Source organism: Chinchilla lanigera, unplaced genomic scaffold (assembly GCF_000276665.1).
Source record: "Chinchilla lanigera isolate Chin_1 unplaced genomic scaffold, ChiLan1.0 scaffold00038, whole genome shotgun sequence".
Taxonomy (NCBI): domain Eukaryota; kingdom Metazoa; phylum Chordata; class Mammalia; order Rodentia; family Chinchillidae; genus Chinchilla; species Chinchilla lanigera.
Window position 1 is genome coordinate 20862416 of NW_004955439.1, and position 11698 is coordinate 20874113.

General features: G+C 46.6%; 1 protein-coding gene across 1 annotated transcript in view; it reads right to left on the minus strand.

Annotated features, from left to right (window-relative positions):
* The window catches only part of Igf2r (insulin-like growth factor 2 receptor), a gene marked incomplete in the record, with an annotated part of 119845 nt that overhangs the window by 107501 nt on the left and 646 nt on the right, over positions 1-11698 (minus strand).

Below are 11698 nucleotides of genomic sequence, written 5' to 3' on the forward strand. Positions count from 1 at the left end.
ACAGCACATTCCTCAGGCCAAATCCATTCTCACCTTCCTGCATTCATAAAAACAACAGCGGCCAGCCTGGGCTATACAATGAGCTCAAGCCCAGCCTGAAATCCATAGCAAGACCTTTCTCGAAAGAAGAAAAAGAACAGCTGCATCTCACACAACCCAAGACTCTGAGGAGCACCCTTGAGCAGCCACCTCCCCACACCGACACCCAGCCCTCACCCTCTCCAGGGAGGCGCTGCCTCTTCCCCATTTCTGCAGGCACAAACACCACAGGCAGCTGAGGGCACAGCCTCTCCTCCCATCACAAATTTAGAGAGCGGCAAGCCAAGAGCAGGTCACTACAGGCACATAACCTGGAAGCCAAGCACTTTGGGAGGCTGAAGCAGGAGAAGCACAAGTTTAAGACCAGCCTAGGAAATGCAACTCCTTGGTGAAACTCAGTCTCAAAAACTAAACAAAAGAAGGTGGTCAAACCAGAGAAGAGTCCTGCCCTGTATCAGAGCGCATGCTATCTCTACTATCCCAGCAGTAAACACAGTGCCAACTTAAAGGTAATTTACAAGGGGAAAAAAGCAGGTATGTGCTAAATTGAAGGGATTACAACTTCCACAGGCTCGAGTCATTACAACAGACACTGAGACCTGGCCCCAGGCTCATTCCTGCCATGTCCTCTGTCCTCTCTTGTTCTCTCTCCCAGGCGCCAGGCCACTCCAGCCACTCTGGTCCCTTTGTCTCCAGCATGTCATGGGGGCTCTTGCAGGCCCTGGGCAGCTGGCTCTTCCCTGTTACCTGCATGCCTCCTTCCACCCAGCGGACCCTTTGTGAGAATCCCCTCCGAGGTCCCCAGCCCTGGGGAGCCCCTTGGTATCATGGGAGTCATGGCCTACACGCCGCTGACTCACATGGCCTTCTCCTGAGGGTGGACGGGGAGAGAGCAGTGGTGGCTCCTCACTGTGTGGAAAGCAGCACTTCTACAGCTGGTGACGGTGGGAGGGGGAGAGGGAGGAACAAGAGGGTGACTCACTGCGTGACGCCCTTCTCACTTCTAGGAAACCCACTTCTCAGCTCTTCTACTCTGGCCGCTGGGTGTTCTATTTGCAGGCTCAGGGGAGCAGGGAGGGTTGGGGGAGTTTAAGTTCAAAACAACTGCTTTTAAATTTGTAGTTGATTCTGAGGCACAGATGAATCAGATGGCACCAAATTAACTTTACACACAAAACAGTCAGGCCAGTCCTAGGTAAGCACCCCACATCCGCTGGGCACAGCATGACAGCACACACTAGGTGTGAGGAATACTGTCACAGCACTGGGGCAGGAATGGTCTGCTTCAAAAACCACCTCCTAAACTTCCCTCCAAGACCACCCAGGGGCAGGAGAAATTGCAAAGGCCACTTTTCATGGTTTACATGTTCCCTCACTCCCTAGTCCCTCTACACTAAAATAGAACTAGGACCAACAGGTCAATGTCTCTGGTTCCCTAGCCTCTCCTCTGTGCATACAGAACTGTTTCCCTCTCCTGAGGACCTTGCCCTCCACCTGTTTGCCTACCAGCAGCTGCCCAGGGGGTCTGGGAGCACACCAGGGGAGAAGAAAAGCCCCACAAAGGTCTCCGGTTGGTAGGGAGGGCAAGATTCATGCTCCCAGGCACGGGAGGGACTGTGGAGGATTCACTCAGACCTGCCCTCTGCACTGGTAACAGACAAAAATAGGGCATGACACAGGGCCCTGGGCACCTGTGAGACTGGGCCAGCAGCTCTGAGCACCAGCTGTCCGCCCTAGTGGAGTTCAGAAGCAGGGCCACTCTGCCTCCTTGGCTTAGCTCTCTTCCCACCTGTTGCAGACATGCTGCCCCCAGCACCCACTCCCCCCCCTGGGGAGGCCTGGGGAGGACAAGAGCCTTGAGTGCTGACCTGGATTTCCTGACTCCTGCCAGAGGGAAACAAGGAGGCCTCTTGCTTTCAGCCCAGGCTGAAGCCCCAGAGGAAGTCGGGTGGGGCAGGAAAGCGTACCTGGCACCCACCCACTGCCTGCAGGCCCCTTTAGGTGCTGGGGCGTAAGGGTTGGAGAGGCTGCATGACTCAGAATCTCAGAATTCAGCATGAAAAATGGACCTGGAGACCCATGCTGCAGTGGCTTCCCAACTGTTTCACACAGGAGAAGCCTTTCTTCCTCAGAAGTCTTGCAAGTGCCAACAGATGAGAGGGAAGCACTCACGGAGGCTGAAATTCCAACACACCAACAGTGAACGTGCAGATGTCAAGCAACAGGCTGGAAAAATGAGTCACTGACCTACAGCCCCATCCACCAGCACGGCCCTGACCAACACCGAAGCTGAGCCACACATTCAGCTGCCGGGAAGCATGTGCAGCACCCCACACAACCCTTGAAGCAAGGACTCAGAGGCCCCAACCTTGCCCAGTGCCTGTAAAGGGAAGAGTATGGGTTCAAAACAAGAACAGTGACTTCCAGAAGGGATTTCCACCTGTCCCAAGGAGCAAAATGAGCCTCAGAGGGGAGGAGCATGACACAGCCACTCAACCATCCATTCCCCATCCTGGTTGCAGAAAGGACCCGCACACTGACAAAAGCAGGGGTCAATGCTGCTTCCCTGCAGAAATAGCACTGGATGACACTCCAGAGGGGGTGAAGGACTGGCACTCCAGGAGCAGCCACAGGCATGCGCTGCCCATCACCAGGCTGGCCTGAACTCACTATGTAGCCCAGGCTAGCCTCAAACTTGCGGTGACCTCCTGCTTCAGCCTCCCGAGTGTTGGAATTATAGGCATGCACCACCATGCCTGGCCTTAGAACATTTTATACCAAGTTCCAATAGCTGTTTCCAGGCCTAACCTGCACAACTGCATAGGGAGACAACACATGTTCAAGAGGAGATTGTGCATAGAGCACAGTCAGGTCCCCCACCCCTAGAAAGGCACCAATACCATGAGCACCATACCCCTTCCACACCTGCTCCAGAGCAGGATCCAGATGCAACACAAAAAAGCAACTAAAAAATCACACAGGACCAAGAGGAAGTTAACAAAAGGAAAAGCTGACCGGCATAATGAATAACCTGGACCCAAACAGAACAATTTTCCAAACACATACAGCACTCCCAACTTGACTAGGTGCTAGGCCACAAGGGAAATTCCACCACACTTAACTGGCCACAACGGAAAAAATAAATAAACCCCCAAAACCTAATTAACTCGTAGAGCAGTCCATTTTAGTGCACATTAGTGAAATGCCTGAAGCAGACTGACTTTTTGGCTCATGGTGCAGGAGGTGGGAGTCCGAGGGGTGTAAGTGGCAACGGCCTCCTTGCTGGGGGATTGCAGACACCACGCAGGGTACCACCCGGCAAGAAGCAAGGACCAGTGACAGGAATGTGTGTGTGTGAGCTTCTGGTCTCTTCTTCTATAAAGCCAGCAGCACTCATGGGGTTTCTATCCTAATCCCCTCCAAAGGCCCTGCCTCTAAGCACCTGAATTGGATTAAGTTGCCACTCTTTTAACACCTCACTATGAGGATTAAACTTCAACACATAAATCCCTGAGGAGGGGAGGTCACTAAAGATACAGCCAGATCTAGCACCTGGAGAAGAACTGTTAATGAGCCCAGGAAATCTAACTAGATAAAACTAGGGTCAAAGAAGCAGATACAGAATAAAAAGGGGGTATATTATCAAACCTTGTGCACTGGGCATGGTAGCTGCCACACACCTGCAATCCCAGCCCTGACAGGCTGAGGTAGGGGGTGCCAAGTCTGAGCTCAGCCTGAGCAACTCAGCAACTCAGTGAGACCCTGTCTCTAAACAAAGAAGAAAGAGCTGGGGAGGGCTGAGGGTACAGCTCAGTGGTAGAACACATCCCTAGCAGGACAGAAAATAAAAATTTGTTTAAGAACTGAGAATGTAGCTAAGTGCAAAGGCCCTGGATTCAATCCCCAAAACCAACCTTGTAAGAGTGCTATGGGATTCTGCAAAAGAAATATACAGAAACAATACACTTCTTAACTATGTAACGTGACTTAAAATAGAAGAGTCACATTTTCAATTCAAAACAGAACCCCCCCCCTCAAAAAAAAGAGGTGGGGGGGTAGCTGCCCTTTTTTACCCCTCTAAAGGAGGGAAATTATCTTGGGCCACATATAAAACACTGTACAAAATAAAGTGAACACATACAAGTAACAAAGCTTCCTCTTTTTTGGTGTGTGTATGTTTGTGTTTATTTGTTTGTATTGAGACAGGGTTTGGCTATAAAGTTCAGGCTGGCCTTCAATTTACTATGTAGCCTACGATGGCCTTGAACTCATGGTGATCCTCCCGCCTCCCAAATTCTGGAATCACAGGCATGCACCACCATGCTCAGCTAAAACTTCTTTTTCATTATTTTTAATTGTAACTTTTTTTAAATGAGGGCAAAAAGAGGCAGCTACAGGTTGGACATATCTAAGTTAGTATTAGAGAGAATATAAATACGTCAGAAGTACTATCCACTGGATGTGACAGTGCATGCCTAAGTCCAAGAACTCTAGGAAGATGGAGCGGGAGGGTCACAGGTGTGAGTCCAGCCTGGGCAACTTAGTGACTTCACAAAACTTTGCCTCTGAATAAAAAATAAAAAGATCTAAGAATGCAATCCACTGTGAAGGCCCTGGGTTCAATCCCCAGTAATACTTTTTTAAAAAATCACACCTGTGATCCCAGCACTCTGGAGACTGCGGCAGGAGGATCACCGACAGTCAAGGCCAACCGGGCCTACACAGTAAGTTCAAGGCCGTCTGAACTACTTAGCAAGACCTTGTCTCAAAAAATAAACAAGAAAAGGCCAAGATTTAATATAGTCTCTATTATAGCAAGAATTTTTTTAAAAGTAAAAGCAAATATAATAGGTAGTGTACAAAACAAAATCCTAATTCCTTTTAAAAGACAAAACAAAAGTAAACAAATCTTTGGTAAGGAAAAAGTGCCCAAAAAACATCAGAACTTTAAAAAATTAACCTACGAACAGTAGTTTGAAAAGTATACAAGAGTAGCATGCTACATATTGGTATATGAATGTGTAATTAGAATGACATTCACCTAGAAAGACTATAAAAATTGTTTCAGAAAAAGTATAAAATCTGAATTGACCAAAAAAAGAGGATAGCACTGAGTCCATCCCCAAACTTGCCCACTTCTCTCTAACTCCTCAAGGGCACCAGGTCGCAGTGGAGTTGTATGGAAAAGGAAATGCACAGTTTGCACAAAAACAGCTCCTCTGCATACAAAAAAGAAATGCTGCACCAAATACTAGCCAGTTTCCTCCACAAAGCAAACATACTCCTGACAGCAGGTCAGTAGTGAACAGCACAGCAAAGGAAATTACTGCCAAATCTCACCAAAAACTCAGTTGCTGCAATATCACATACAACATTCAGAAAACTGTATACATACACTCATGGAAAAAAATTAACTCTCACCCTTTTTGGACATCATACATAAAAACAGACTACAGAGTTAAACAAAAAAGTTAGAACTTTAAAACTTCTACAAGTAAACAGGAGAGAGAACCTATGCGACCTGGGGTAGACAAATGCTTCTCAACTAGGGGAGGTAGTTTTGTACCCCAGGGACCTCCACAATGTGTGGAGACGTTTGTATTTGTCACACGGAGAGAGAGTGGTGGGAGGGTAATCTCGGCATTACTGGGCAGAGGCCAGAAATGCTACCCTGGCCTCTACACTCTGCTCAACACAGTGCTCAGGGCAGCTCCTGCAACAGTTACTCAGCCCAAATAACAATGGTGCTAACACTGTGAAATTCTGCAGGAGCCAAAGATTTCTGAGGCTATAAAAAATGCAAGGCACTGCCACAGGCATGGAAGTACACACGACTGCCTGTAATTCCAGCACTCAAGAGGATGAGGCAGCCAGCCTGGGCTAACAGTGAGTTCAAGGCCAGCCTGAGCTACACAGTGAGACCTTGTCTCAAAAAACAAAACAAGACAAAAAGTACAAACCATTAAAAAATACCAATGCCTACCACACACAAAGCCCTAGGATGAATCCCCCATAGCACACACAGAAAAAAAAAAGTTTGCCAAGCATAATGGTACACACCTATAATCCTAGCTATTCAGAGGTCTGAGGCAAGAGGATTGCAAGTTCAAGACCAGCCTGGACAATTTCGTGAGACTCTATCTCAAAATTCAAAAATAAGGAGCACCAGGGATGTTGTAGCTCAGTGTTACAGTGCTTATCTAGCATGGGTGAGGTCCTGGGTTCAATCCCCAGTACTACCATCAAAATAATAAGAAGAGTATGTTGGGGTCCACTGAGTTTCTAAAGATATATGCTCTTTAAAGAGTATCAACAAGAAACTAAGACAGCAAAGACTGGCAGCAAATATCCATGACACACACCACACATACCCAAGAGAGGAGGACCTGCCAAGGACATGCAAGAAACTCCTAAACTCCAATAGAAACAGAAGACCCAAAAAAACTGTTAAGGAAAGGCAAAGTTTATTTTTAAAGGACACTATAGGAGATGTACACATGGCAGATAAGCATATGAACATGTTCAAAATCATTAGTTATTCCAATAAATACAAGAAGAGCTGGGGGCTGGGAATTTAGCTCAGTGGCACAGCGCCTGCCTGGCAGGCACAAGGTCGTGAGTTCGATTCCCGGTACCAGAAAAAAAAAACAAAAGAAAAAAGAAAAAAAAAGAAGAGCTGGATGTGGTGGTACACACCTGTAATCTCAGCTACTGAGACAGGAGGACTGCAAATTCAAGGCCAGTATGGGCAACTTGGCGATATCCTGACTCAAAATTAAAAATAAAAATGACTGGGGGTATAACTAGGTGGCAAAATGCCCTGAATTCAATCCATTGTACCCCCCCAAAAAATAAAATTTTTTTCTTGTTCAACATCATGAGCCAAGAGAGATACAAAAAGTACAACCACAGTAATACAACTTCACAAATCCTCTAAAATGGCTAAAATTAAGACGGGCGAGACCAAAGGCTGACAAGGACACAGAACAAAGGGAATACACACTGTGGGAAGGAACACAAGCTGGTACAACCACTATGGGTCACAGTTAGGCGAGTCCTATAAAGTCAAACAGCTATTTCCACCTCTTCATACACCAACCATGACCAGCGGGGGCACTGCTGAGAGAGACAGTACTTGTGCCTGGGCCAATTCCAAGGAGAAAAAGATGATGACAAAGGATAGCACTCTCAGGGTGATGAGCCAGCCACTCTCTGCCACGAAATGCAGCTCTAGGGCCCGAGATATAGCTCAGTGGCAGAAGTACCTGCCTGGCAAGCACAAGGTCCTGAGTTCGATCTCCGGTACCTAAATAAATGAATAAATAAATGCAGCAGCTCTAGACCCTGCTGAATTCTCTCTGTCCAGGACCATGCAGATTATGTGCCATGGTCAAAATAAAGAACACCTGAAATACTTTTCTCAGGCCTATCTTCTAAAAATCCTTCTCTCTAAAAAACATAAAAGGTTCAATTAAGGATACATTTTTTGGGCTGGGATTTAGCTCAGTGGTGCAGCACCTGCCTGACAAACATGAGGTCTTGAGTTCAATTCCCGGTACCACCCCCAAAAAATGATACATTTCCTGGGAATTTATTGGGATGCTCTTCTAAGAATGTATGAGACCTAAAATAAACATTATTAATAATCATAGGCTTCTACATACACTCATGGTTTAAAACATACAAATAAATAATGCATGTGATCCAGGCTAACGTCATCCACACTGGGCATATGAGCAACTGTTCCTCTGGGAAAACAGCAGGAGGAGAAAAAAAGACTCTTTAGAGATAGCAACTAAACAACCTCAACTCTTAGGTTGCTTCATTATTCTCTTGTCCTCAATATAATAATTTCCAGCATTTCTACCCAAACAGTTTGTGGGAAATTTGCTATGTATAAATTGTAAAACAGTTAACTCTCCAAACCAATTCAGATGGGTGCACTTCCCTATTAGTATAAAGTATCAAGACTTCGACTGTTAAGAATGTTAACACCTAAGGGTGAAATCATACATTATATGTATAACACAGCATTTTATGAAGTTTGAAGCACACAGTAATAAGGGAAGTCACTGGCCAGCTGAGAGCATTTTGGTTACTTCTGAGGGTTTATATGGCTTGGCCTCTCTCCTCTCCCTCAAGCTCCTCTTATTCTCACTGGTCCTGTGCCACTGACCTTCAGACACTCTTTCAGGCACCCACCTCCCACCCCTGCAAACTCCACCCAAAACTCCCAGCACCAGCCAGTGGCTTAGCAAACAAATTCTTTCTAAGAGCTCTGCACATGCACATTCCCTCCCAAGAAACAGCTGGGTAAAAGAAACACTTTTTTCATAGTACAGGGCTCACCGGGCACAGCAATCCTCCTGACACATAAAAACATAGATTACTGAGTAAAGAACAGCACTTGACATGCTGCTGCGAGCCTGGTACATGGGGACTTACCCCGTCCTGCCTGCTGTCCAATGCCCAGGTCACAGCAGCAGCCTCCTCAGGTGCGCAGAGGACCTGGACACTGTCTCCTCCAGAACTGCACCCCCACCCCAGGAGTGGTCAGAGCCCAAGCTCAGCCCCACGCTTTGACAAAAAGTGAGGGCCCTATCAGTAACCGTCACCCTAGCAGCAGGCCCAAACTGCTTTCCTGGGTCCTACAGTACTGTAGATGAAGAACATCCTAAATTCTAGAGAACTGGGCTAAGGAGGGGGAAGCTGTTTCCCCAAAAATCCACCTGCATCTTTCCAGACAAACTCTTTTCCACCTGGGGCTCTCAGGAAGCTGCACGGAGTTTGGGTGCTCCACCACCTTGGCAAAGATAGCTGGTCCCACAGACTGCCCTGTACCCCAAAGCACAGCCAAGACCGCTTTCAGCAGGAGGAAAAAGTATTCCTCATTTAAACAGCCAGCTTGTGATGCCTCTCTAGGTGACCAAGTGTCAAAAACAATAACAAATGTACGATTTTGAAGGCATCTGTTTCATACCTGAGACCATGGTGAGCTATTCACACTTCAGCGATGGAGTCAGGGCCAAACAAACAGGCAGCCTCAAGAAGCCCGCGCTGGGACGCCCAGTGAAGCGGTTCATACTGGGTTTTTAAACAGCTCACATCCCAGTCCTCAAGTATGTGCAACAGTTAAGGAATTTTAAGCCACTTTATCTCGTAACACCACACAGACTAGTTCCCATATTCTCAAGAAAAGCCTTCAGCATTTAAGAGAGAGAGACTTAGAAAGAACACAAGTGCTCAGGGTGTGGCTCAGGGGTAGAGCAAATGTTTGCCTACGGTGCAGAAGGTCCAGGCTTGCTATGGGGGAAAAAGGGACCCTTCCCCACTGTTGGTGGGGGTGTAGACTGCTGCATCCACTGTGGGAATCAGTGTGGGAATTCCTCAAAAAACTAGGACTAAAACTCCCACTGGACCCAGCTATTTCCCTTCTTAGTATCATCCCAAAAGAATTAAAAGCATCATACCACAGCGATATATGCATACCCATGTTCACAGCGGCAGCTTATAATAGCTAAATCTTGGATACAGCTCAAATGCCCATCAACCAATGAATGGATAAAGATGTGGTTCTTTTACACAACGTAGTACTCTGCCACAAAAAAGGATAAGCTTGAGACATTTCTAGGCAAATGGAGGCACCTTGAAAACACACTCTTAAGTGAAATAAATCGGATACACATATAAATACCTCATGCCTTCTCTGGTGTGAGAAACCTAAAGTGTAAACAAGGACCAAAATGTACAACAGATATTCTGAAATAGGAAGAAATGTTCAAATGGGAAGGAGAACTACGGAGGAGTCAGGAGGAAAGGAAAAAGAAAAAAAAAAAAAGAGAAAAGAAGGAAAAATGGAAACAAAGCTTTTGTAAATAGGGAGGGGAAGAGGGGTTGAAGAGAGGGTAGGAAAATGGAAAAAAAAAAAGAATTCCCTATGATGAATGTTATCATTACATACACCTAAAATGCACCAATAAACTTAATTACTCTTTTCCTAAAGGCCCAGGCTTGATCCCCAGCACTGCAAGAATACAACACAGCAAAAACTTCATGTGCAGGTAGAATTTAGAATAGAGACCAAACAGCTCTAAACAAGTTTCCACGTGCAACTACAGGTCAGTGACAAGGGAAAGGTGTGCAAAACCTACCTGTTTTTTTTTTGTTTGTTTGTTTTGGGTTTTTTTTCCAGTACCGGGAATCGAACTCACAACCTCACACTTGCCAGGCAGGCGCTGTGCCGCTGAGCTAAATTCCCAGCCCCTTAAAACCTACCTCTGAAGGGATGGGGATGTTTACTGTCCAGAGGAAATTTGCAAGAAAAACTAAACACAACAACTTTAAAAACAGTTAAAGACGAGGTGGCACTAATAATGCACATCACCCTCAGAACCCTTTCTGGCACTAAATCATGCCCACATGCCACAGTGGCCAAAGAAGGCAGATTTCAAAGCCTTCCTTCCTGGACAGCTCCACCTGGAAATCAGGTGAACAAACACGTTCAGGACACTGTGCTGACTAGCCTAATGCACTAGTGAGGGCTCCTGAATCAGCCAGTGTCAGTCTACCTTCAAAGCCAACTCGAACCTTAATGATTACAAAATGATTTCCAATCAGCTTCAACACCAGAAGCCCAGCTGAGCCAATTTTTTATGGCTGTCCTTGGTCAAGGCAGCCTTTTTTTCCAAAACTTCCTGCTTTACATGCCTCTCAGCCTGGCCTTGTTTATGTTGCTGCCCTTCCTCCACATCACGAAGTTACCAGCACAACAATGGGTCTCGGGGCAGCTAACCTGTCTATAAACTACAGCACCACTAACTCCCTTCTGAAAAAGGGAAAGGGCCCGGGGTGGTGGGGAACGCCTGTAATCCCAGCACACATGAGGAGGAAGTAAGAGAATCACCAAGTGTCTGAGGCCAGCCTGGGCCACACAGTGAGCTCAAGGCCAGCATGAACTATTTCGTGAGTCCCTATTTAACAAAAAAAAAAAAAAAAAAAGGAAAATAAGAACACAGGGTGGTCTTTACAGAGGGTTTCTGTTCAGGTCAGCATCGATCGCCTAAGAACAGTTAACTTCTGCAAATTTCGAACTCAAGGTGTTAATAAACTATCTCTGATACGAGGGGAAAACAAAAATCCTATAAACCCCACCACAAACGGAGTTCAGCTTAAAGTAGGATGAAGTTCATTTTGAAAAGCCACTTGTAAGTGCAACTGGGGAAACGACTGTCTGGAATTCAACTCATTTCTGTTACCGAAGTGTCAAAAATACACAGAAGCTGGGTTTCCCATCACCCTTAACAGTCCAGGGGATTATTCAGGAGCTGCTGGTCATGGACGCTCCCTGGCCTGCGACTCCTGGTCCTTGTCAAACACCGACCAACTCCCACGGGACCAGCGATTACACAATCTCGGTTCCTAGAACAGCAGAGTCCACCAGAATAATCCACCCAGGAGACAATGACATCACGCGGCCACTCGACAGAAAGTTGGCCGCAGAAGTGTAGGGAAACTCTAGAAAGCCGACGCGGGATGACCACTCCGGCCCCCACCGAAAGACGGAAACTAAGTCGCCACTGCCGACAGCCGACTCTGAAGAAAAGATGGAAATCGACACGGAGGAAAGCATCCGGCAAACAAACCCGCACCCCCACCTCCG